Source organism: Pan troglodytes, chromosome 1, assembly GCF_028858775.2.
Source record: "Pan troglodytes isolate AG18354 chromosome 1, NHGRI_mPanTro3-v2.0_pri, whole genome shotgun sequence".
Lineage (NCBI taxonomy): Eukaryota > Metazoa > Chordata > Mammalia > Primates > Hominidae > Pan > Pan troglodytes.
Genome location: NC_072398.2, coordinates 154,584,756 through 154,608,156, shown reverse-complemented (window position 1 = coordinate 154,608,156; position 23,401 = coordinate 154,584,756). Strand labels below are relative to the sequence as shown.

General features: G+C 36.2%; 1 protein-coding gene across 1 annotated transcript in view; it reads left to right on the top strand.

Annotated features, from left to right (window-relative positions):
- ST6GALNAC3 (ST6 N-acetylgalactosaminide alpha-2,6-sialyltransferase 3) overlaps window positions 1-23,401 on the top strand; it is a gene marked incomplete at its 5' end in the record, with an annotated part of 315,027 nt that overhangs the window by 98,698 nt on the left and 192,928 nt on the right.

The window sequence follows — 23,401 nt, the reverse complement described above, 5'->3', positions numbered from 1 at the left end:
AGCAGCTTTATTGTCTTTTATTATCTTTTATGCTAAATCTTCGCCAATTCCTTTTGCAGGATATAAAATGAACAGTTATTTATTTACGCTGATTGTTATATGTTTTGACTATTATGATTACTTGATAAGCCAGCCTGAGGTCTCATTTATTCCACCTATACTACCTCCTGTTCTTTCCATTCTGATTGGTTTGAGTCTCCAAGAAACACTGGATACTTCCCCAAGGTATCTTTTGATCTTTTCTTATTTTGTTCCATTTGTTATTGATTGAGTTGGATTTCAGCTGAAAGAGGAAGCCTAAACATTTCTGTTTCAAAACCTAGTAATGGTAAGGAACTTTAGGATTATGCATTAATCTAAACTCTGGGAATTTTGCCAAAATTTTACCTGAGACCACAAACAGAACAGGCTATTGATTCTCCAATAAGATTGTGTAGCTTCTTGCATGCAAATAGGCACTGTGATCCTGAACATCATAACTTGGTATCTAACTTGTTTAGCAGAATACCATATTGAAATTATACGTCACTTAAAATCATTAGCAGTTGAATTATTTTAAAGAAATGAGGTATAAATACTATTCATTCAATTATCCAAAAACCAATTTGCATTTTTTATTACATCCATGTTTTTTCTGTAGCATTCTGTAAACTACACTTCGCACTTTTTTCCCTTGAAGCCTGCTTTCCCCTCCCCTTCCTTCTCCTATGTCCTCTGTTTGCTCCATTTCCAGCTCCCTCATCTCTCCTGTAACTGAATTGTGTGCCATGTTTTCTTTCTTTTTAGAAAGATAACTATTAAAACAGAGAAAACAGGAATTACAAATCAGACAATCTTAGTTCTTATATCTAGCGCTAATAAGGAACTGTTAAGGGAAGATATTGAAACCAATAGCTAAAGTTTTAAATTATCTGTGAATTTTGCTTATTTGTGCAATATCATGGATAAATTGAGCATCTGCTATAGTTCCAATATTAGCATTCCAATGTTTTCAAAATGTATGTATTTCACTATTCAATATTATCAAATCTAAGCTTTTAACTATATTGAGCTATGTGCTCAGGGAGGTGCAGTTTCTGATATCTCCGGATGTAATTTGAATGCTGATGATTATTTAAAAACCTTAGGTGGATCAACTCTCCTTTGGTAATGTGGGTTGATCTGAATTTAACATTTTCTACTTCTGAGCACCAAAAATACACAGCTTCATATGAAATACAAGACAGAAATAGCCATGAAATACTAGTTCCTCGGACTGTATGAGTTAGCAAGAAGAATCCCAAGGGTGAGATTTGAATCAATGTAGCATAAACTGTCCAAAATGACAGGCAGTAGAGATGAAAGGGATAGGTATGGTGCTTCAAAGAAAAATGGTCATATGTCACATTATTCTATATAAATATGAAGCCTATTCACAAAGGGCTTTGGAAATTTCTGGTCTCTCCTTAGCCCAGAGCAATGCAATTAATGAAATGTATTTGGTTTTTCATTAGTTAGAGTTAGCCCTCAGGGTATCACCCAGACATACCTATAAGCCCTAGAGTCATTTGCGGGGGGGTATCAGAGAAGAGCTTAGCATGCTGTTGGTTCATGTTTTTATGTGTTTATTTCACATTGACTTTTGCCGTGAGCTTTGAGGGAGACAACACCATCACATATGTGTAAATTGTAAAAGAATTGGGAGAGAATAGCTTTGGGAGATCATTTTCTTACTGGCCATGATGAAGAAAGCTGTATTGTAGGAAAATTACTAGGTAATTTTACTCACTTGATAAAGTTAATTTGCAGGGTATCATTCGATTGGTAGAGTTACCAAAATGAGAGTTAAAGAAACAGAAATATGGTTTCAGTTTATGGTGCATTCTTATCTTTTTCACTGAGTCTATTTCTGTCTGGTTGCTTCACTTAGTACTCCAACCAGACAAGAGAAGACAACTATGCTAGTGTTTTAGAAATGGACAGAATGGGTGATTTAAGTAGAGCCTGGTTGGATAACAAAATGTTGATCAAAATGACCTCAGAAGCTGCTGTTCCCAATCTATATCCTAACCCTGTCTATGTTAAAGACTTTTATTGTCTAAGAATTTCCCATGACAATCTGATATTCATTGTCAAATTTCAAACTAGAATATATTTTTCAACTTTTCATGAAGGAAAATGTCAAACTTATAGAGACACTAGTGGTGTAATGAGCCTCTGTATAACCATCACTTAGCTTGAATAATTATTAATTCATGACCAGTATGGTTTCATCTATACCCCTACACACTTTCTCTCTCACCAAAGATTATGTTGAAACAAATCTCAGATATCATATAATTTTATTTATAAATATTTTGGTGTATATCTCTAAAAGATAAAAAGTCTTAAAATCAATACAATACCATTGCCCTACATAAAAATCAACAATTCTGCCTTAATATCATTATATATTTAGTTTGCAAATTTCCCAATTGTCTCATTGATATATTTTTCATAGTTTGTTTTAATTAGGATTAGCATAAGGTTCATACATAGCAATTGATTGATATGTGTCTTATATTTCTCCTAACCTATATAGAAACTTCCCTGTCTCTCCTTCTCTCTTCTATCTCCCTCCCTACCTGTTGTTGAAGAAACCTAGGCATTAGTCGTACAGAGTTTTCCACAATCTAGATTTGTTAATCGCATTCCCATGATCTTTCTTTTTCTGCTACACTGGTATTTATGTATTGAGGCTTGGTTGGATTCATGTCTTTTTTTTTTTTTTGCCAAAACCATTAGGTGTTTTTTCTCTCAGAAGAAATACTCTCTAGTTTTCTCTTTTTTTAATGTTAGATGCCATTAATGATTATTTGCTAGATTATATAATGTATTAGGATTGCACAATGGTGCTATTTCATCATATCCTTTTTATTTATTAGCTGATATATTTTATTAAGAGTAATTTACCCTCTTATTCGTTTGGTTACCATGAGATAGAAACCAATACTGTTCTCCTCTTTATTTACCAGTTTTAATGTATTAGTTTCCTTGCATTCTCTATAGGCGTCCACTATTATTAATATTTACATATTGACTTACAGACTTAAACATACTTGAAGTATTTTAATTTATTAAAATTATATCCTTATGCTCAGATTGCCCTATTTTGGCCTATGGGAACCTCTTCAAATTGGCTTTGAGTCCTTTTGATATGCCCTTAGTAGTCTTTGATAGCTTCTTTGTTTCCTGGTATTATGGAATGTTTCAGGCTTTTTTTGTACATATTCCGAGGCAGACCTGGATTCAGACATTTCTCCAAAGAACGTCAGTTTCTTTTAGTAGTTAAGAGAGCATAATATTAGCACCATTGCTGCTCATTGCTACTGGATTGGTCTTTGTTTCTTGGGCTTTACAGAGGACAGAGGTAGTATGTAAACAATATATACTGTGTATATTGTTTAAAGATAAAATCGTTATGAGTTCAAACCGAAACTTTCAATTCAAATCCAGGGCTATCAGGTTTTAAGTTTATATCCTCTATCTTATATCTGTTCCTTCTTTTTACCATGCTGACAATCACAGGTCTCAGAGATATCAATGTAATTATTCATCTGCTTTATTCCACAACACACACACACACACACACACACACACAAATAATCTTAGAATAAGAATAACAACACAACAAGCAATATAATTATGGTAAACACTTTAAGGATATTTTGCATCAAAGAAAACATTTGAATGGCAAACATTTATGTGGATCTGTGCTCACAAAGTATATGTTGGTAATAGTCTCCAAAAAAGAACATTCTTCTCCTAAGTAAATAGGAGTGAATTAAGTGGTATACATCACTGAAGGCATGAGGAAATAGAGAATAAGGGGTGTCCCATTTAATTTTGCTTTAACTGTAAAGCTATTTTGTTTGATTTGCCTCTAGTTATTAGAACTTTTTAGCAAGTAGTTATTTTCATCATCAAGTTTTTAACAGAGAGACAATGTCATCATTATTATGTATAATTTATAGAATTAAAAATATGTCACTAGTAGTTAAAGTGATTCATGATAGGAAAATGATTACATGGAGTTCCTCAAAGAAAACTTTGCTTCTCAGCTTGCTTCTTAAAATTGTAAAAATACTTTAAAAAAATATAGCCCTTCCGTTTAAGGTAGGCATCTTTTCACTTTTCCAAGTATTGTTGGTTTTTTTTTTTTTTTTTTTTGAGACAGAGTCTCACTTTGTCACCCAGGCTGGAGTGCAGTGACATGATCTCTGTTCACTACAACCTCCGCCTCCCAGGTTCAAGCGATTCCTCTGCCTCAGCCTCCTGAGTAGCTGGGACTACAGGCACGCACCACCATGCCTGGCTAATTTTTGTATTTTTAGTAGAGACGGGGTTTCACCATATTGTCCAGGCTAGTCTCAAACTCCTGACCCCGTGAGCCATCTTCCTTAGGCTCCCAAAGTGCTGGGATTACAGGCGTGAGCCACCACGCCTGGCCAGCATTGTGTTTTTTTTCTTAAGGAATTCCTCACTGAGGAAACATTAAGCAGTAGAAGAAATATGTATATCATTTAAATGTCTTAGAATAAGTTTAGGCCAACTCACAAACATATTGGAATACCTTTTTGAAGCAAATGGAATTTAATTTGCTTTCTTTTTAGTTACTGTCTAAAATTATTTGGCTTGTCAATTAGACAGGGTGACCTTGTGGGAAAGGCTAAGAGAGCAGAAAGAGTAGGTTGCTTTCCCTTTCTGTCTTTATATTCTGGGGCCCAGTTTTTTTCTTTCTTTCTTTCTTTTTTTTAATTCTAGGTTCATTGGTTAGTGGTCACTTTTAGATTGTCACCTACCAAATATACTTCTGGAAAACAAGTATTGTGAATTCTACAGAACTTTCATTTCTTCCAGAAATCTTTGAAATTAAAGGTTTTATATTCAAAACAATCTAGACCAAAATACCTTTTCCCCTTTGAATGATTGGTATGCATAAATAATACTAGCCTGCTGACATTTACACATTTGCATTAATACATCTTAAGACTGAAATATGATGGAAATGCTGTAGGGCTGATAGTGGCACATTGTGCCACACTTAACAATGAAGAATGTGATCATGTTCCTGGCACACACATATGCAAAAGGAATGTTAACTTTTCTAGAGAAGCAGTTGAGAGCCAATGTGAGATATTCTGCTTTCCTATGGGTAGGTGGGCAATTGCAGCTTGGATTTCACTTTAGAAATATGCTTGCAAATATAGGCACATTATTTAATTAAGTAATAATTGAGAAAGCGATAGTCCCCATTAAAAGAGCAAAGCTAATTCTGGGCTGTTAAAGGACTCTGAGCTGCCCTAAATAGGTCTTAATTAGCTGGTGCCAATGTGGCTCCACCTTCAGGGATGGATGAAATTAATGAAAGCTAGCAGCAAATAGAATCAATGTTTCAAGATTTTCCTGCCTCAGGTGAAGAGGATGAAAAGAAAAGGAGTCATTTTCAAAGACTGTTTAGGAAACAATGCACATAAATCAATTTCTAAAAACATAAAATGGGACACTGATTTGTAAATACAGTATCAAGATCTCTACCTGGCTCATCTTTGCCAGCCTGCTCCATCCATTCCCACTCAATCTTAAGGAGAGAAAAAGAAATCAGTGATGTGTCATTCCTCACTATCTTTGGGGGTGACAGTTTTATAAGCTAGCAAGGGTTTTAAGGGCAGCCCAGGTTTTGCTATTTCAGCTTGGCCATTTTGAAAGTTTCTTGTGTCATTGCGTGGTCAAGTGTAGAGATGAAATTGGCTCTCATCCCTCAGGTTTGCAAACCTTTAGTAATATCTAGAGTGGAAAGGGGTTTCAAGTCTTCTTCCCTGAAAATTTGGGAATCCTCTTGTAGGTCCCTCTGTCAACACACAAGGAAGCTGCCTTAACACACACAGTGTAGCTTGAAGGTGGAGGGCAAAAACCAAAACCAAAATAAAACAACTATGCTAGCCTTATCTTAGAGTCAGCCATGGGGTACAGAAATGTGCATAGTTTGCCCAAAGAAATGCCATACCTAGATTCCACAAACAAAGATGTCAGGTTATTCCTAACTCAGAATAAATACCTGCTAACCCCAGGAAAACTTCGACCAAGAGATAATAGGCAAAAGACAGTATTAAAAACAGTATTTTCCATTTTTTTTCATTTTGAAGATGGTCTTTGCAAATATAAGTATCTCAGCACTTTTTCAGGAGCAATGCTGACAAACTCTGTTAGAATGAATTAATATCCCCATCCCAGCTGGTGTATTTGGCAGGAACAAAAAGTTCATGCAGCAGTCATGGGCAGATCCATAGGACTCCTTAGTCAAAAAGCATAATATTGCATTCAGGGTTGTGTTTTCACGCTAACAAGCATTATGAAACAGGGGAACTTCCTTTTTACCATTATTTATGATGGCATTCAGTGACCTACATTAGGCCTCCTCTGTAATACACATGCGCTGGAAATTAAAAATTCAAAAAAAAAGGAACGATCCATTTTAATAATGGGAGGTAGGGAAGGGCATTTGCAATTTATAAAGATATCAGTACAAACCTTTCATGTGTTTAAAAACACCCTCATGTGCGCACACACACACACACACACACACATATACAAATGCAGTAGGTGAAACTCTGATATATTTGACAAGACAATTTAGGATTAAAGCAAGAGCAACATCTCAAGTTCAGTGATCATATTTTAAAGCAAAAAGCTGTGCAGGACATCAGTGGTTGTGGAAATCAAGACTTCCAAGCAGTCTACTGAGTGAAATAAAGTTCTCTGGGCCAGAGGATGACTTGACAGAAGGCCAGATTCTCAGAAAAATTATACTGTATAGAAAAAAAATCCCAGTAGACATGTATGCTCAACAGTTCTCTAGATGTAGTGGCTTTTAAACCCCCAAAGGGTGTGAAACTCAAAGGCAAAAGTAGGCCTTAAATGGGAAGCTTCATTAAAATATATACAGACTTTTAAATTTTATACAGGCTTTAAAGGGTTTATTTAGTTATGTATCATGGGATCTATCTCTGTAGTTGACTTACTTCTCTCTTACAATTATTTCTCCTCTCCTTAGATTTTTTTTATTGACCTATGCCTCCTTCTTCAAGTTTAGTTCAAAATTAAGACAAGTAAGGATAGTTACATTCTTGTCTTTAAAACATATGAGCCAGCAGCAATCTCTGTTTTTTCTCTATTCTTGGATGCTTCACTCTTTTTAAGACAGAATTGGTTGTTTTGAGAATTTTCATCCTATACTACGCCCATCTGTACTACTAGATGTTTAATTGCTTGGGCAAATATTTCAAAATACCTTTCACTGTGTCTGGGATGTTATAAGAGCTCTACAGATGTTTGCTGAATTGAATTTTTGCTTCTCTGTAAACAGACTTCTTATTAGATATGGTATTACTGACCTACATGGACTCCTCTAGTTAGCTCTTTTTCTTTCTTTCTTTTGTTCTTGTTTGTTCTTTCTTTCCTTCTTTCTTTCTTTCTTTCTTTCCTTCTTTCTTTCTTTCTTTCTTTCTTTCTTTCTTTCTTTCTTTCTTTCTTTCTTTCTTTCTTTTCTTTTTGTTTGTTTCAAGGAGTGTAAAGTTTAGTAGGCAAGAAAGAAGGAAAAAGCTCCCCGTACAGAGACAGAGGGAGGGGTGCTCTGAGCGGAGAGAGAAAAACCCCATAGCTCCTTTTCTTAGTGAAGAGTAGGTCCTCTAGATCAGCACAGTGCTTTTCAAACTTTAATGTACATCAAGCCACCTGCTGACCCAAATGATTTGAGGCAGGGCCTGAGAATTTTCATTTCTAACAAGTTTCCAGGCCCGGCCATCCTGTTCATCTGCAGATGGCACTTTGAATTATGCTATTAACAAAGTAAAAGACATTCATTTTTTCTTGAACCAAATAAATACATAAGTCGAGAATATCTGTTTCCCAAATAGCTTTGTAATCTGCTTGTAGTTGGATCCTAACTTTGTGATCCTGCCCTATTCCTTAGCAAATTAATAATGCGGCTCAGAGAAGTCCTTAAGAATTCAACTAGAGACTTGTGTATCTGAATTGTGTTTATGTGTTCATTTCTTTCATTGAACACAACACATTTCCTAAGGACGGGGACTACACCCATCTCCATTTTATTCTCAGATCTAGCATAGCGGTGGTTAGCCATAAAATACAGTACCAAAAGAATGTATTATTTTCACTCTCTGTCTTTCAGTTAAAGGGGCCATGGATGTTTCAAGTGTCCTTAAATTGACCTCAGCAATAACTCCTTTTCTTTGTTCTATTATTATCACTACCACTGCTCTAGTTTAGGCCTTCTTTACCTCACACATACATGACTGCTTATCTAGTCCTACCTCTATGTTTTGGCAGAGATAGTTCCCTCTGCCTAAATTGCACTTCCCCCTGTCACCATGCACACACATGCAGGCCATACTTTATGAACAAGTCAAATGTTACCTTTTCATGAAGCCTCTTGTAATATCCCTACAGAATTCCTACTTCCCCTGAAAATCGTAGGGTTATGGACTTCCTTGTTACAGAAATAATCACTTTCTACCATGCGTTATTGTTATTTATGTTTAATCTCTTCAAGTGGTCCATAAACTATTTGAGGGAATACCAGCCTTGTTTCTCCAAGCACCTTGACATAATGCTTGACTTTAATAGGTATTCAGTAAAGATTTAATGGGTGAATGAATAAATAAATGGACGAGTAAAAGAAGAAATAACACTTAATATCTTTTTTAAGCTTAAAAGTCCCTTTGCCATTGTTGAAATACCAGTGAATTTCAAAATACTTTTTTTCAGCAAGAAGGGTCACAGCAATGCCAAAGAGGCAAGTTCTAGGATTGGATTTTGATAGAAAAGTTTCCACAGTTCTATTTAGAGAGACCACGTCTTGCTTTATTTTACCCAAAGGCTGGCAAATCTATTACCTTCTCTAGGGATTTTGTGATTGGGCACTGGGTTTTTAATAAGTAACTGGCAGAGCCATTCCTCAAATACAGGTTTCCATTTTAGTTTCACTTCAGTTGTGAAGCAAATTCCAAGGCTTCACTCACAATTCTGTTAGCTGTCAGTTGCCTGGTGAGAAAGCAAATCCTAGTACCCAAAGTCAAAGTTATACTCTTGGGCTTCAGGAGGCAAATATAAGCACCACCACAGAAGTCAGAAAACAAAATACCCAAGTAAAGGAGAACTGAAAACTCTCATAAAACAACCTGAGCTTCTCTACCAAACTTTAAATTGCCCTCCAGAAAATATTTTCTTCTTTGGTAACAAAGAAAATAAATTGCCTTACTTTTTAAATGCCTTCATGATGAACATAAAGAAAAGAAAAAATTGGTAGTTGTGTCTTTCAACCAACTGCATAAATGAAGAATAAATTTGTATATAGACTAAGAGGAAAATTAATGAAAGCATTTCTGGCATGTTCAGATCATGTCACTCTCCTGCTCAAAATCCTGCAATAGTCCTCCATTTTCCTTAGAATAAAAACACGTGTTTACAGTGACTTCCAATCACTTCTGATGAGTCTACCATGATAGCATTTAAAATTGAAATCCTTACCTCACATACCCAGAATTCCCAATTTTCCTTACCTTGTTCTATTTTATTTTTTTCTCTTATAGCATTACCTTCTAACATTCTATATAATATACTTATTTATTTTAATTTTTAGTGTTTTCTATGTATTTCTCCTACTGGGATATGAGTTCTCTAAGGCCAAGGATCATTGTTTTGTTCACTAATATATCTCAAGCACCTAGAAGAATATATGTTGTGTAGTAGACACTCAATATTTGCTAAATAAATGACCTAGAGGTGGAAAAACAATTAAATAAAGGATTCAGGCAAACTTGCAAAAAGTTATCATGGGGGTCTTTAATCGCTTAAAGAAAAAAATGCATCCACTCAGAAACAGTGCAATTAAGTTACAAGTTTAAGGCTGTTTTTTCTGCTGTTGTTTTACAAAAAGGTGCTAGTATTGAAGCTGTCTTATCCAAGAGATCATCATTGCACTCAAGGAACTGGTCTGACTGATTTTTATTCTTCAACACATGGACCAGTTGTTTAAACAGAATTGATTTCTGATTTCTTTGGTATCCAGGGGAAACAGCAAAAATGTCTCATTCTTATTTGGATTAGTAGAACAGCGGTTCTCAAACGTGAGCTTGCATCAGAATTACAAGGGGTGCTGATTAAAACACAGATTGCTGGGCTCATTCCTGGACTTTCTGGGTTGATATGCTTGGATTGAGGCCCAAGAGTTTGCATTTCTAACAGAATTCCAAGCAATGTTGCTGCTGGTCTGGGGATCACACTTCAAGAACTACCGTGATAAAGAATTCTAAGATATCAAGTCACATTCAATTATTTTGAACATTTGGTCCTATAATCTTTATTCTATTGGCATATTGTTGCACGAACATCTAGCACTATTTTTGTTATGATATTTTTCACGGCGAGGAGTTTTTTAACCTCCTGTGAAAGTCCTACTGCAACTCTGTCATTTTATTCTTCACTTTCTTAAGATCTTGCTCCTCTGTAATTATACCAGATGGTGCTGCTCATTAGCTTATAAGGGAGTGATGCTTCATCATTCTAGACAGAGAGACAAATCACTCTGTTCTCTGACTTTTGAATCAAGAATCAACATTTGGGTGTATGTTCAACCTGCTATTTGCTTTGCAATTTTGCTCATTAGGTATTTATTACCCTGACAGTGTATGAGTTAGTCATTTTCCTTCTGCCGTGTAGTTCAGATTAGCACTGTTTGACAACTGCCATCATCACAGCATTACCTCCAATAATATGTAATTTCTTTTTTGCCTATGTTATCTGGGTGAGGTAGTTATCTAGGAAGTATATCTACAAACGGAAGATCACAAACAGCATTCAGTTCTCTGACTTATCATGTTAGAAATGGATAACTAGGGCCATTTCCTTGGAGTTTCTAGCCCTGCGATTGGCATTGCTGAAAAGAAAGGAATATTATGACCAAAGCCAAGCGTTCTTTTTCATTTATTGTATGCTTTTTTTATGAAGAAGGTGGTATGAGGGAAGCATACAATTTAATGAGAAGCATTGAAAAAGAACAGAAACATTTATTAAGCTCTACTGGCAAAATGGATGGGCAACCCTTTACAGAAACATGGAAACCATGCAGAGCAGAGAACTGGTTAAAATTTAGAATGTGGAAAACAGTCTTATCTGAGATATTCAACAATTGGAGCAAAAACATATTTTCTTTTTCTTTATAATCTTCACTAAAAGGAGAACTAAAGTTATTACTAGATAACTCATGCAAAGGCACTATTACAGGCATGTAATAACATTCTTCTGATGTGAATAGATTGTTTATTCTCTCCTAAAATACTTCTCTACACAGTTTTAATATTAAACTTATGAAATTTTCTTGAACTTTTGTTGATTGGAGGGTAGTAGAGAGAGAAGGGGATATAGTTGGGAGCTTTTGGGAAGGATTGTCAATCTATCTTAATTCTTCTAGTTGATAGTAGATTTTTGACCATTAAATCTTTACTAACAAAGGTGTTAATATCCTCGTAATGAAATGAGTGTCCTACACTACATCAGCTGTATCATTGTGGAGGTACAAAAGCTCCGAAGGTAAATGCAAAACAAAGAATGGTTGCCATTCCAAGGTGACTTTTTCATGACATGTTCTATATTTCTGATATGTCTTCTAGTCTTAACCTGTGAGTTCATAGCAAACACAGTTGGTTTTATTTAGGAGTGCATTAAATTTTATTCCATTGAGCAAATTTCACTTTTGCTTCATAGTGATTGTAATTAATTTGCTCTTTATCTTCTCTTTATCTTTACTTCACTCATTACTCATCTGACAGCTCGCCATCCCATCTTAATTAGGAGAGAAGACCCTTCCAAAAGTGAACCATTGGCAGTTCTGTCATCTGGAAGAGATACATAAAATGTGTTAAAAAACAGAAATGACTATATAACTGGTTCATGATATTTCCTTAGCAGGTGGATTCTTGGTGGGCAAAGATCATGTTTCTGGTGCTTTTGCTGCCAAGCACATTGTGGGTGTTCAATAAATATTAAATAATAAGAAGAGTTTCCTAATTAAGATGAACATTTTTCTCTATTAAGCAGATGGTGCTCAATAGGAGTAACCCATTATTTATAAGTATGACACAAGGTGCTGGCAATTGTTGAGGAAATGTGGCTCTCACTTCAGATGCTGATTATATGTTAAAGCAAACTTTTGTGACAAACAGCTTGGTCGATATTAGTTAATGTTTGTGATTAAAACTGTTACTAAAGATGGACTTGTGTATGTAGGTCTGTAATTCTGCTGTTTTGATTCTTAATATTGGCTTCACCTAGTCAAGTATTTCTGGCTATTTGATGCAAGGCAAGTTTGGGCAAATCAGTGTATACCTGATTTTACCCCATAGGTTCACCATTTGATTTGAATTCTCATCCTTGTCTGATTTCTAAAGAGATTTTTGTTTTGAGTCCTTTGAGTCTCTTTGTGGTTGCTAAAGCTAGATGTGAACACCTCCATGATATTTGCAATGCTTATATTCGTAGCTGAAACCTCAGTGGAACTAAGGAGAGTTAATTAGGCATTCCCAAAAATACACATCGTTTTATGATTTTGCAGATCACCCTGATGAAAATAACAGTTTAATTTTGTCAAGTCATGTAAATTATAGTGAGAGGGATGATGAGAGTTCTCAGCTCTTTGGAGAAGTTAATTTTGTTGTCAGCACATCCACATTTCAAAAATCACAAACTAGAGGCGGAACTTTTCAGTGCCAGTGAGATTTGGTGATCAGATACTGTTTTCATTTCTAATGTCTGCCTTCTGTATAGCGCCTATGCAAATAGGGGCTTTCAAGGATGCAAAAGTAGCAACTTCCCCTATTAGGAGCGTAACTAGCAGCTGCTGTGTTTCTCATAAAAGAGAAAACATCCTGTTTACTAACATACAACCATACGCCCTCACCCACGTACACTCACACCAAGCTCTTTTTTTTTAGGCAGAGCTTTTATTTTGGTTTGAGATAGGCAGCACAGAAATGCAGTCTTTTACAAACATTCCTTGAGCACATATCCCCTGGGTGCTAAGTAGGTGTCAGTCATTGTTCTAGATGTGGGGAATCCACTGATACTTGAAACACATTCTCTAATTTTACTGGGAACTCGTTGGAACTTCTGACATTCGTTGGCAAGTTCTTTGCATCTGGTCTCACCTCCTTATTTTTAATATTTATAAACCATGTTCATCAGGATGTCAGTAGAGAAGAAATGAAAGTAGCTGAGAAACGCTGCCGAGAGAGACCAAATCTCAAAGTGAACTAAAAATGTCTTGACCACAAGGATAGAAAGTGAACTAAGATATGTTCTTGAGGCAGCAAAAACAAGTATTGTGCCAAAATCCAGGCTTTACCTCAGTGTCAGATAATCAATGGACTAGAGATTTCACTGTGTTCCCCACAGCCCTGTTAAGAAATCAAGACCATGTGCTTTGTCTATAATCCTGGAGTCAGCCCAGAAGATGAGCTCATAAATATGTTAGCTTAAGTAAAGTTTATGATAATATAGATGATGAATCATCTTCCTGTTTTGAAAAGCATATATTCTATAACTCAGGATTTCTGGAGTCCCTCCAGAAATCTACATGACTTTTGCCCCATTTTCTTTAGGTCTTGATTCAAATGTCGCCTTATCAGAGAGCCCTTTTTTGACAACACTCTCCCACCCCCAACTCTCCCTTTTCTGCTTTTCAAACTCTATTTTCCTTTATGTTACTTGTTATGGCCTGATATGTGTTTGCTATTGTCTGTCTTCCCTTATTAGACTGTAAGCACCATGAGGGCATAACTTGTTGTTTACCTCTCTGCCCCCTCAAATAGCATCTGACACACATAGGTGACACTACCCAGTTGTTGAGTGGGTAACATGAGGTTGTTTGGGATTGTTAGTTCATTATCCTAGGCCTACACAGGGTCAGCATCACCAATATCACTGTCTTCCACCTTCACATCTTGTCTCACTGGAAGATCTTCAGAGACAACAACATGCATGGAGCTGTCATCTCCTATGATAGCAATGCCTTCTTCTGGAATACTGCCTGAAAGACCTGCCTGCAGCTGTTTTACAGATATATATATATATCTGTACATATATATATATATAGAGAGAGAGAGAGAGAGAGAGAATGCCCTCTAAAATAATGATGAAAAATAAAGTAAATACATAAGCCTAGTAACATAGTTGTTTATTATCATTATCAAGTATTATATACTGTACATAATTGTATGTGTTATACTTTTATATGGCTGGACATGCAGTAGGTTTACCTAAACCAGCATCACCACAAACACATGAGTAATGCGTTGTACTATGATGCTATGACGGTTACGACATCAGTAGGCTATAGGAATTTTTCAGCTCCATTTATAATCCTATGAGACCATGGTCATATATGCGGCTCATCTCTGACTGAAATGTCGCTGTGTGGCACATGATTGTTTAACTTTCATGAGAGATTCTGATAACCAGGGGAACATTGAGGTGATATAATTTAATCCAAAAAAGTAGATGTTTCAAATATAATTTTGTATTGGGTAAATAAATGATTACTGTTTGGCTTTTCAGAATTTCATGCATAGCTCAAGAATCTCTGTTGCCAACTTCATGGTCTCCTTAGTGGTACAGAGATCTCAGCAAAGAAACTCAGAAGTGAGCACAACACACTTATTTAATGGGTAAGGAAACCTAAGACCAGGGCAAATCTAGTGACTTTCTCAAGTCCCACCTCTTGTAGTGAAACTTCATTCATGGGGTCTTATGAATCCTAGGCTAGTGTCATGTTTACTGGCTCACAAGGACTGCCACCATTGAATTGAGCACCAGGTTGAGTATTTCTCAAATGTGCTCTGGGGACCATCTGCTTCAGAATCTTCTGGAGGGTTCTGCTAGAAACATAGCCTCTCAGCCCTGTGGATTCAGAACCTCTGGGAATGGCTCTGCATTTAAACAGTTCCCCAAGTGTGTCTTACACATTCCTATGCCTGGAGAACCAATGACCCAATATGTGCAAGGATTCTTGATTCTCCTCCATGGAAAAATAAAAAAATTAATCGTATCTCCAAACTATATGAGTACATATCTATTGAGAACCTGGACCAACAGTTTTTCTTGGGGAGGGACACTGGTCCATATTAAAATTAGGTTAGTTTTACCATCAAGTTGGATAATATGAGCTACTTTGAACTTTTGGGCTTAAATCTATCTAGTTCATTAATTTCTGCCACAAAATTTTTACAGTGCACGTTGCCAGGAATTCAGAGATAACTGAGACAACCCCATTGCAGTTGGGGGAGACAGATATAGTTTCACAGGGCTACAGAAAAGCCCCAAAGGGCCTGTCTTGTCTCCATGTGAGACCTCAGAACCATGTAATGCAACCAACCTTAGTTGCATAGTAAGTAACCAACCAGGTGTGTATAGTAAGCTGCATTCCTAAATGTCTTTCTATAGTTCTGGACATCTCTCTAAGTCCACCAAATAGTCTCAGTCTTCACACAAAGAATAGTGAGGAGATCTGTTTATTCTCAGAGTTAGTGGACAAAAGCAAATACTCTATTAGATGTTATTAGTATTATTATTGTTATTATTTTCAGGACCTACACCCAGCCCCTTGTTGCCATAATCGCTATCCAATCACACTGCCCTTTTCCTTTGTTATAATAAATTTCTCCCACTCTTCATCATCTTTGAGGATGAATCATACAGTTCATCAGCATCTTACTTCCTGACATACAACCCTGAAATTGAACAATTCAAAAAATTTCCCAGAAATGACTTTGTGGGATTTTAATCTAATTCTCTGAATGGTGAAAACTCTTTAAGACATTTTTCAAAGGCCAGGTTTTTAAATATTTCATACCATGGAAACTGTCTTAGGAAAGAGTTGGGGACTTAAGGTCACAAAAAATGAGAAAAATTATACTTGAGAAAACCTTGTAAACTAGAACTTCTTGTAAGAATATTAATATGTTATTTTTATCCATCTTAAAATTTCCTCAGGCATGTGCTGAATGAGCCTACTTCATGGTTGTAGCTTTGTTGTTCTTTCCACGTTATTTTGCAGTTCTCCCTGTGGCCATCATATTGATTTTAACACTGTGGTCATCATTATAGGAAAATGGAGGCATTAATAACTTGGTCTCTGTGGACAGATTGTAATAGAAAACCTTATAAATAATTGCCCACTAATGGGAAAATTGAAAATATGCACTGTATTATAATGGTCATAATGTAATCATTAAAATTATAATTATGTGACAATGAAAGAACTCATTATGCATTAGTTTATCTTTACATAATGCTAATAGCTAATGAAAGTGTGACAATTAGATCTAATTAAGTTTAACAACATTTCTGCACTTCTCGTAAACAGGCTATGTTTTGCCAGAAATTGTATATGCGGAGACATTAGTGATGCCGAGGTCCATCTCATATAATATGAGTTTTGAAATGTAACCATCAGTCCTATGAAGAACCTTAACTTTATAATGCCTTTTTGTTAAATGAACTGGAAGTATGAGTCTTTACTAAGGGTAGCTTTATAAAAAAGTTTCTCAGATTGTGTCATGTTTTAGTTAAAAATAACAATTAGTCCTTCCTCTTCTACTAATCTGTGCATATATATTTGTGTGTGTGTATGTGTATGTATGTACTTGACTCATCTGTGTTTTGTTTTTAACAATAGAATTGTTATACTGAATTCTCAAGTTAGAGGTTTGATTGATTGATGATAATGAATAAAGTAGATGTTGGTTTCTTGTCATAGATTATAGCATATAACAGTCCACCATGTCCTATCTGTATGATCTAGGTCAAGTGTAAACTCTCTGTGCTTCAGTTTTCTCATGTATAAAGTAGTGTCTATACTTTTGTTAGAATTAAACTAGAAATTTATAAATTTCTTAGCCTGGGCATAGCACATGGTGCTAGTATTTACTCTTATTAGTAGGAATTATTTTATATCTATATCATAATATCGAGAATAATTCCAGCTAGTATCACTTTTCCTCCACTGACATTTTATTGCATTGCACATTTAGATAATCATCCAGACTTTTATTTTTCCATCATTTAGAAAAATCATCACATACATCATATTGAAAACAGTATAGGGACCTTCAATATGTGCTCAACATATTCTTCAGAGTGGAGTTTTAAGACTCTTGAGCACTGGAAGACATTGGCCAAGTCACCAAGGTTTCCAACTGCTCAGGTTTCACTTATGGAATGATAGACTGTGAGCTCAACTATGAATGACTCTTGGCCGCTGTCATCAGTCTTGGATCATCAGGAAGCCTCAGAAAACAGAGACTGTTCAAGTAAATACAGGTAGAAATTGGCAAACTCAGTCACTTGCTACCATGCTTCCAAAAAGCCATGATACTGGTCTTTACTTTTCTACCATTCCTTTTATTAATATATGTTCAGTACAAATGAAACATTCTCTCCCCAAGAGGACTCATTCACTTCCATAATTCAACCATCACTGCTACGTCTTGTCTCCATCTCTGCTATCACTTCTAAACATTGGTCTCTAAAACTAGGTTGGCCTTTAGGCATTTTCTGTGTGAAATTCAATCTGTTTAAATTTGACTTATCTTTCCTAACCAAAATGTAATTGAGTTACCGAGTCCACAGTCACTTACTTCAAAATATTCTTTGATTATATGCTTTGTTTCTATCTCGAGGCTCTCATTGTCTCAGGTCTAGACTATGAAAATAGACTCCATCTATTCTCACTGCTTTCCATCTTTTGCCCTTCAATCTGCATTTTATACTTCCACTAGATTAATCTTCCTAAATCACTTTTACATTTCATTCACCTACCCACAAAACTTTGATGGTTCTTCATTGCCTTTAGTTTCTTTTATCTGGCATTCTTATCCCTCAAAGAATTTTGTCCAGCAATTTTTCTAAGTTTGTTGCCAACTAGTCCCTACAGTTGTTCTCTGGCCCAACCAAATGGGTCTGCTCATTATCTCCAGATACACATTCTAAGCTTTGCAACTTTGCTGACCCTGTTTCTCAGCTGAAATGCTGTTCCTTTTCTACTCTTGTCAAATAAATCATTTAAGGCATAGCTCAAGAGTTGACTTTTTCCATGCAGCTCTCTCTAACAGCCCCATTTATCCCTCCCTCCTATGAATTCCTCAAGCATTTATTTTTCTTGCCCTGTATCTTGCACTTGTACAGGCTAGTTTGGCTGCTTCTTATCTTTTATGTATAGTTCCAGCTGGCCAATGGGATTGGCAATATTGGAAGCCCCTCAAGGCTGTTTTTTCATCTCTCTGTGCAGAGTTCTCAGTGTATATCAGGTCCTTAACAAATATTTTTTTATGAAAGTGTCAATTTCGTAAGCACTTGAAGATAGTACTAAAAAGCCTTCTTGCCACTTGGTTCTGCCTGGAGCTGATTTCATACTTACAAAGTAATGTTTTCTGAGCCTTCTGCTTATAGAAATCTTGTAAAGCCTCTTGGTAGAATGAAGCATGATGCCCTCTACCCTGAACTCAAAGACCTTTTTGGGAAGGTATTATTTTAGCTGAGAGTTTAAGGGCGAGGACAGACAGATTCCTGTGATGCAGAGATCAGCATCACAGCCCTGGCAGCCCCCGCCTCTTGCTGAGAACAGCTGTTTCAAATGCCCATTTTGGAAGGGCCCTTAACTTTCCTTAGGGCTGCTAAGAGCAAGTTCTGGATCACCTGTAGCTGCTGCTGCTTAGATAACCCCAGAAACAAAAGCAGGTGAACACTGGGTATGCTTGCCTCAACTTTGCCACTAACTAGTTAAGCTTGGGAAGCCAGCTCACTTCCAACAGTCTCAAATGCTTTATCTCCTCTGCCCTAAAGTGGGTGAAGAGCTCCAGAATTAAAATTTGATAATTTTTATTTTATTTTTAAATCAAAGGTAGCTGAAAGTTGAATTTTGATTAAAAAAATAAAATTCAAGACAAATCTACCTGAATTTTGTAGCTCTTCATTTCATAGATGTAAATCTATCACAAATTGTCATTCTGTCTTTCTTTCTGTCTCTCAGTTCCTCTCCCTTTCTGTCTCTCTCATACGCATGCACACGTATACACAAAATATTCCATAAAATCAGTTTTTACCAGAAATCTCTTTCATGCTGGTTCTCCTCTATGTAGAAAGAGCTACAAATGAAATGGAACATGGGAATAGAACATGAAGCTGATTCTCTTTTAAAATGCCTTATTTGTTTTTTATTTGGGAAGTCCGAATTTTTGAAGACTTAATACAACCCTGCTCCAATATACACTGTCTCTCCCATTATTAACATCCCCCCCACCGCCCAGAGTGGTACATTTGTTACAACTGATGAACCTGCAGTGACACATCATTATCCCCCAGAGTCCACAGCTTACATTAGGCATCACTCTTGGCATTGTACATACATTCTATGGGTTTATACAAATGTATAAGGACATGTATCCACCATTATAATACAGAATAGTTTCACTGTCCTAAAAGTCTTCTCTGCTCTGTCTATTCATCCCTCTCTCTCCCCTAACCCCTGACAACCAATAATCTTTTTTACTTTCTAATTGTTTTGCCTTTTCTAGAATGTCATATACTTGGAATCATACAGTATGAATCCTTTTCAGACTAGATTCTGTTACTTAGTAATATTACACTCCTTTAAAGTTCTTACTTATTACACCCATTTAAAGTTCTTCCATGACATTTCATGGCTTGATAGTTCATTTGTTTTTAGTGCTGAATAATATTCCATTGTCTGAATTGTACCACAGTTTATTTATCCATTTATCTACCGAAGGACATCTTGGTTGTTTCCAAGTTTTGTCAATTATAGATAGAGTTGCTATAAATATCTGTGTGCAGGTTTTTGTGTGCATGTAAATTTTCAACTTGTTTGGGCAAAAAAAATGTTTTTTGTTGTACGCTGAAAAATGCTGGCTGAAATATGTAGCTAAGTTGCCTTTATTGCCTTTTTTTTTTTTTTTTTTTTTTTTTTTTTGAGACAGAATCTCACTCTGTTGCCCAGGCTGGAATGCAGTGGCACAAACATGGCTCGCTGAAGCCTTGACCTCCTGGGCTCAAGTGATCCTCCCTCCGTAGCCATCCAAATAGCTGGAAATACAGGCGTGTGCCACCATGCCTGGATAATTTTTAAATTTTTTTTGTAAAGACGGAGTCACTCCATGTTGCCTAGGCTGGTTTTGAACTTCTGGGCTTAAGTGACCCTCCCACCTTGACATCCCAGAGTGCTGGGATTACAGGCTTGAGCCACCATGCCAAGCCTACTTTTGTATTCTCTTATAATGTTGAGTGACTTACCTTTTGGGAGTTATGGATATTAGATATAACTTGAAGTCTTTTTCCTTCATTTGTACCATCAAAAGATGTTTTCGGTGTTCAATGAAAATTGTTTCAAAAGGAATTTGGCAGTCCCCAGGCTTCTACAGGCGGTTTTGAGGATGAAATGTGGGGGCATCTCCATTCTCATTATGTTGGTTTCTCCTTGTGACAAAAACCTTTTGCCATCCCGCCTGCTTCCCCTCTTGTGCTCTGTCTTTTCTCTCCTCTTTCTTTCTGCTACCTGCTCACTCTGTTTTCTCTGTATCTCTTTGTTCTTTCTCAGAGCTCTTGCCTCTGACACGCTTTTTAGTGCCATCGTTTTTTGAGACAGCCTGATTTGATCACTGTCTTTTCTCTCTCCCTTTGAAAGCTTTCTCTGTTCTGTGTATTTCCTAGATTACTGGTGATACTTGTCATTCTGGTTAGAGTTTGTTCCTGTTTTGATTTCATTTTTCCATAAGATTTCTGTTTGGTTGATTTTTTTTAACCTTAAGAAAAAAAGAGATATTTTTTACTTGCATTCCACTTTTCTTTCTGTTCTGCTCTGTAATGTGAGTGTGCAATATGCTCTAAAGTCCAAAAGGATAGTTAACACAGTGGGTGGTGGGGCTATGCATAATTTCTGCCGTCTTTCTTATAGCATTCTGTTTTCTGAAATTGTTTCATGGTGCGTATGTACACATAATAAGAAAGAAAAAGCAATGAAACGATTTCTATTTTGACAAGGAAAAAAATCTTAATGAGAGCCTGGCTTTGGGTCTTGCCTCTAGCTCTCCATGAAACCTTTTTCTTATCTGTCTTCACCACCAAGCATAACCACAATGGCTGGCTGAGCTGGAGATGGACAGCAGTCTGTGGGGATTGTGTAAGTGATCCAATGGTTAGCTGGAACCTGCCAAACTGCAAGTCATGGGTCACTTCTGTTGATTCCCCAAGGCTAGGCTCTTACTGTCAATTGTTACTAAATGGAAAAAAATGCAGAGAAATAGCACTGACTGCCTTATGAAATCTAGTACCCTTTGTTCAATATGACAATTAGTTTTGAAAGCTGCTGATGATAGCAGACAGGGGTGACATGTGATAATGCTTATTCATTATGGTAGCATCACACTGTGATTGCAGCGTTTACTTTTTATCTATTTATTCATTCATTTATTTATTTTAGCATTCTTATTGATTGCTCTTATTGATTACTGCATGCTCATTTAAGTTGCGTGACAAATGCTGTTATTTGCTCACTCCTCACAGAAGGCTTCGAAAAGCAAACCATGGCAGGTCACCCAGAAACCAAGGTGGCAGGGCACTGAATAAAATGCAGCCCCCCAGATTTTCTTCCAAGTGGTGTAATCGTAAACATGGGTTAGCTCCTTTCTAAGGTGGCAGGAATCAAAGACAGAGGTAATAAACTTTGGCCAGAGAGGAGGCCCGTTTTTACATGCTTGTAAAGTTGTTTTTACATGCTTGTACAATGGAGTGTGTAAATTCACAGTCCATTGTGAACATAGGCATGGTATTTCATGACTATAAACTGTCATGTTTTAAGCACTTTGGTCTGTCAGGCTAACTAAATATAAGCCCCTGTCCTAAAGAATCAAGCTCACATAGTATGACAAATCAGCATTTTATTTATTTGTGCTAAAAGCATTTATTGAACAGCTGTGTACTAAAAATCCTGCAACAAGAAGTAACATTGAAATTTCCTTAAAGAGCTTCTTCTATTGAGGAATGTAGACATATTAACAAATAAATACAAAGTAGGATTATAAAAAAGTATTTTAGAAGAGGTAGCTATTTACAGGATAGAGTAAAGGGAGAGGTTAAAGTTAAAAAGTTAAATTAAACTATTTTTTATTGTCATATGAACAAAAGTATCTTCATGTTAAATTAACTACAATTAGCTGATATTTGTATGCAACTGCTTTTTATGAGCTGTCACTAGAAGATGACTTTTTACTGCCTTTTTTTTCTCTGTTTTTTTTTTTTTTTTTTGAGACAGGGTTTCACTCTGTCACCCAGGCTGGAATGCAGTGGCAAGATCTTGGCTCACTGCAACCTCCGCCTCCCAGATTCAAGCAATTCTCCTGCCTCAGCCTCCTGAGTAGCTGGGACTACAGGCATGCATCATGAGGCCCAGTTAATTTTTGTATTTTTAGCAGAGACGGGGTTTCACCATGTTGGCCAGGCTGATCTCAGACTCTTGACCTCAGGTGATCCACCCACCTTGGCCTCCCAAAGTGCTGGGATTATAAGCCTGAGCCACCGTGCCTGGCCGCCATTTTATATTTTGATAATTCATATTTAGTACTCTCAGTCACTTAGTTACTCAACATCTGAGTTTCTTTATCTATAAAATTGACTTAAACGTCTATGTATTCAATATTCAAAAAGTATATTGGTTAGGAATATTTTAAAATGTACAACAAAGAGGTGACTATGGAATCAAATCAATTTGAGAATACATATAAAGTTAAAGGTATTATAATTCTTATTAGCTTATATGTGGGGAAAACAAATGATTAAATATAAGCATGTTATGAAAGAAAAATTTACGAAGTAAATATGTAGAAGCTGCAAATGGTGAGAATAATCCAGTGTCTCCTCTTTGAGAAATAAGGAATATTCTTTTTCATTTGCTAGAGCAAAGGTTAAAGAAAGTTTTAAAGACTTGATATTCCTGTATTTGGATAGATCATAGATAATAATTGTCCTGAATGCTGAGTAAACAATTGAATACATCTAAAAATGTGACATGCATTATGCTGAGACCCTGGTAGTACTCTCTCTGAATAATGTTATTTGGGCAGAGCTAAAATGACTTAACTGTAATTCCCCTAAAATTAATGTTTCTTTTTTCTTTCTGAAAAGGTAGTTTTCATAGGATTTAGACAATATTTCAGCATAACTTCAAAATAATAATAAGTTTGATGTGTTCATGGTTGCATTGGTAATTAGTTTCAGCTGATAAATATCTGTGGCTCAT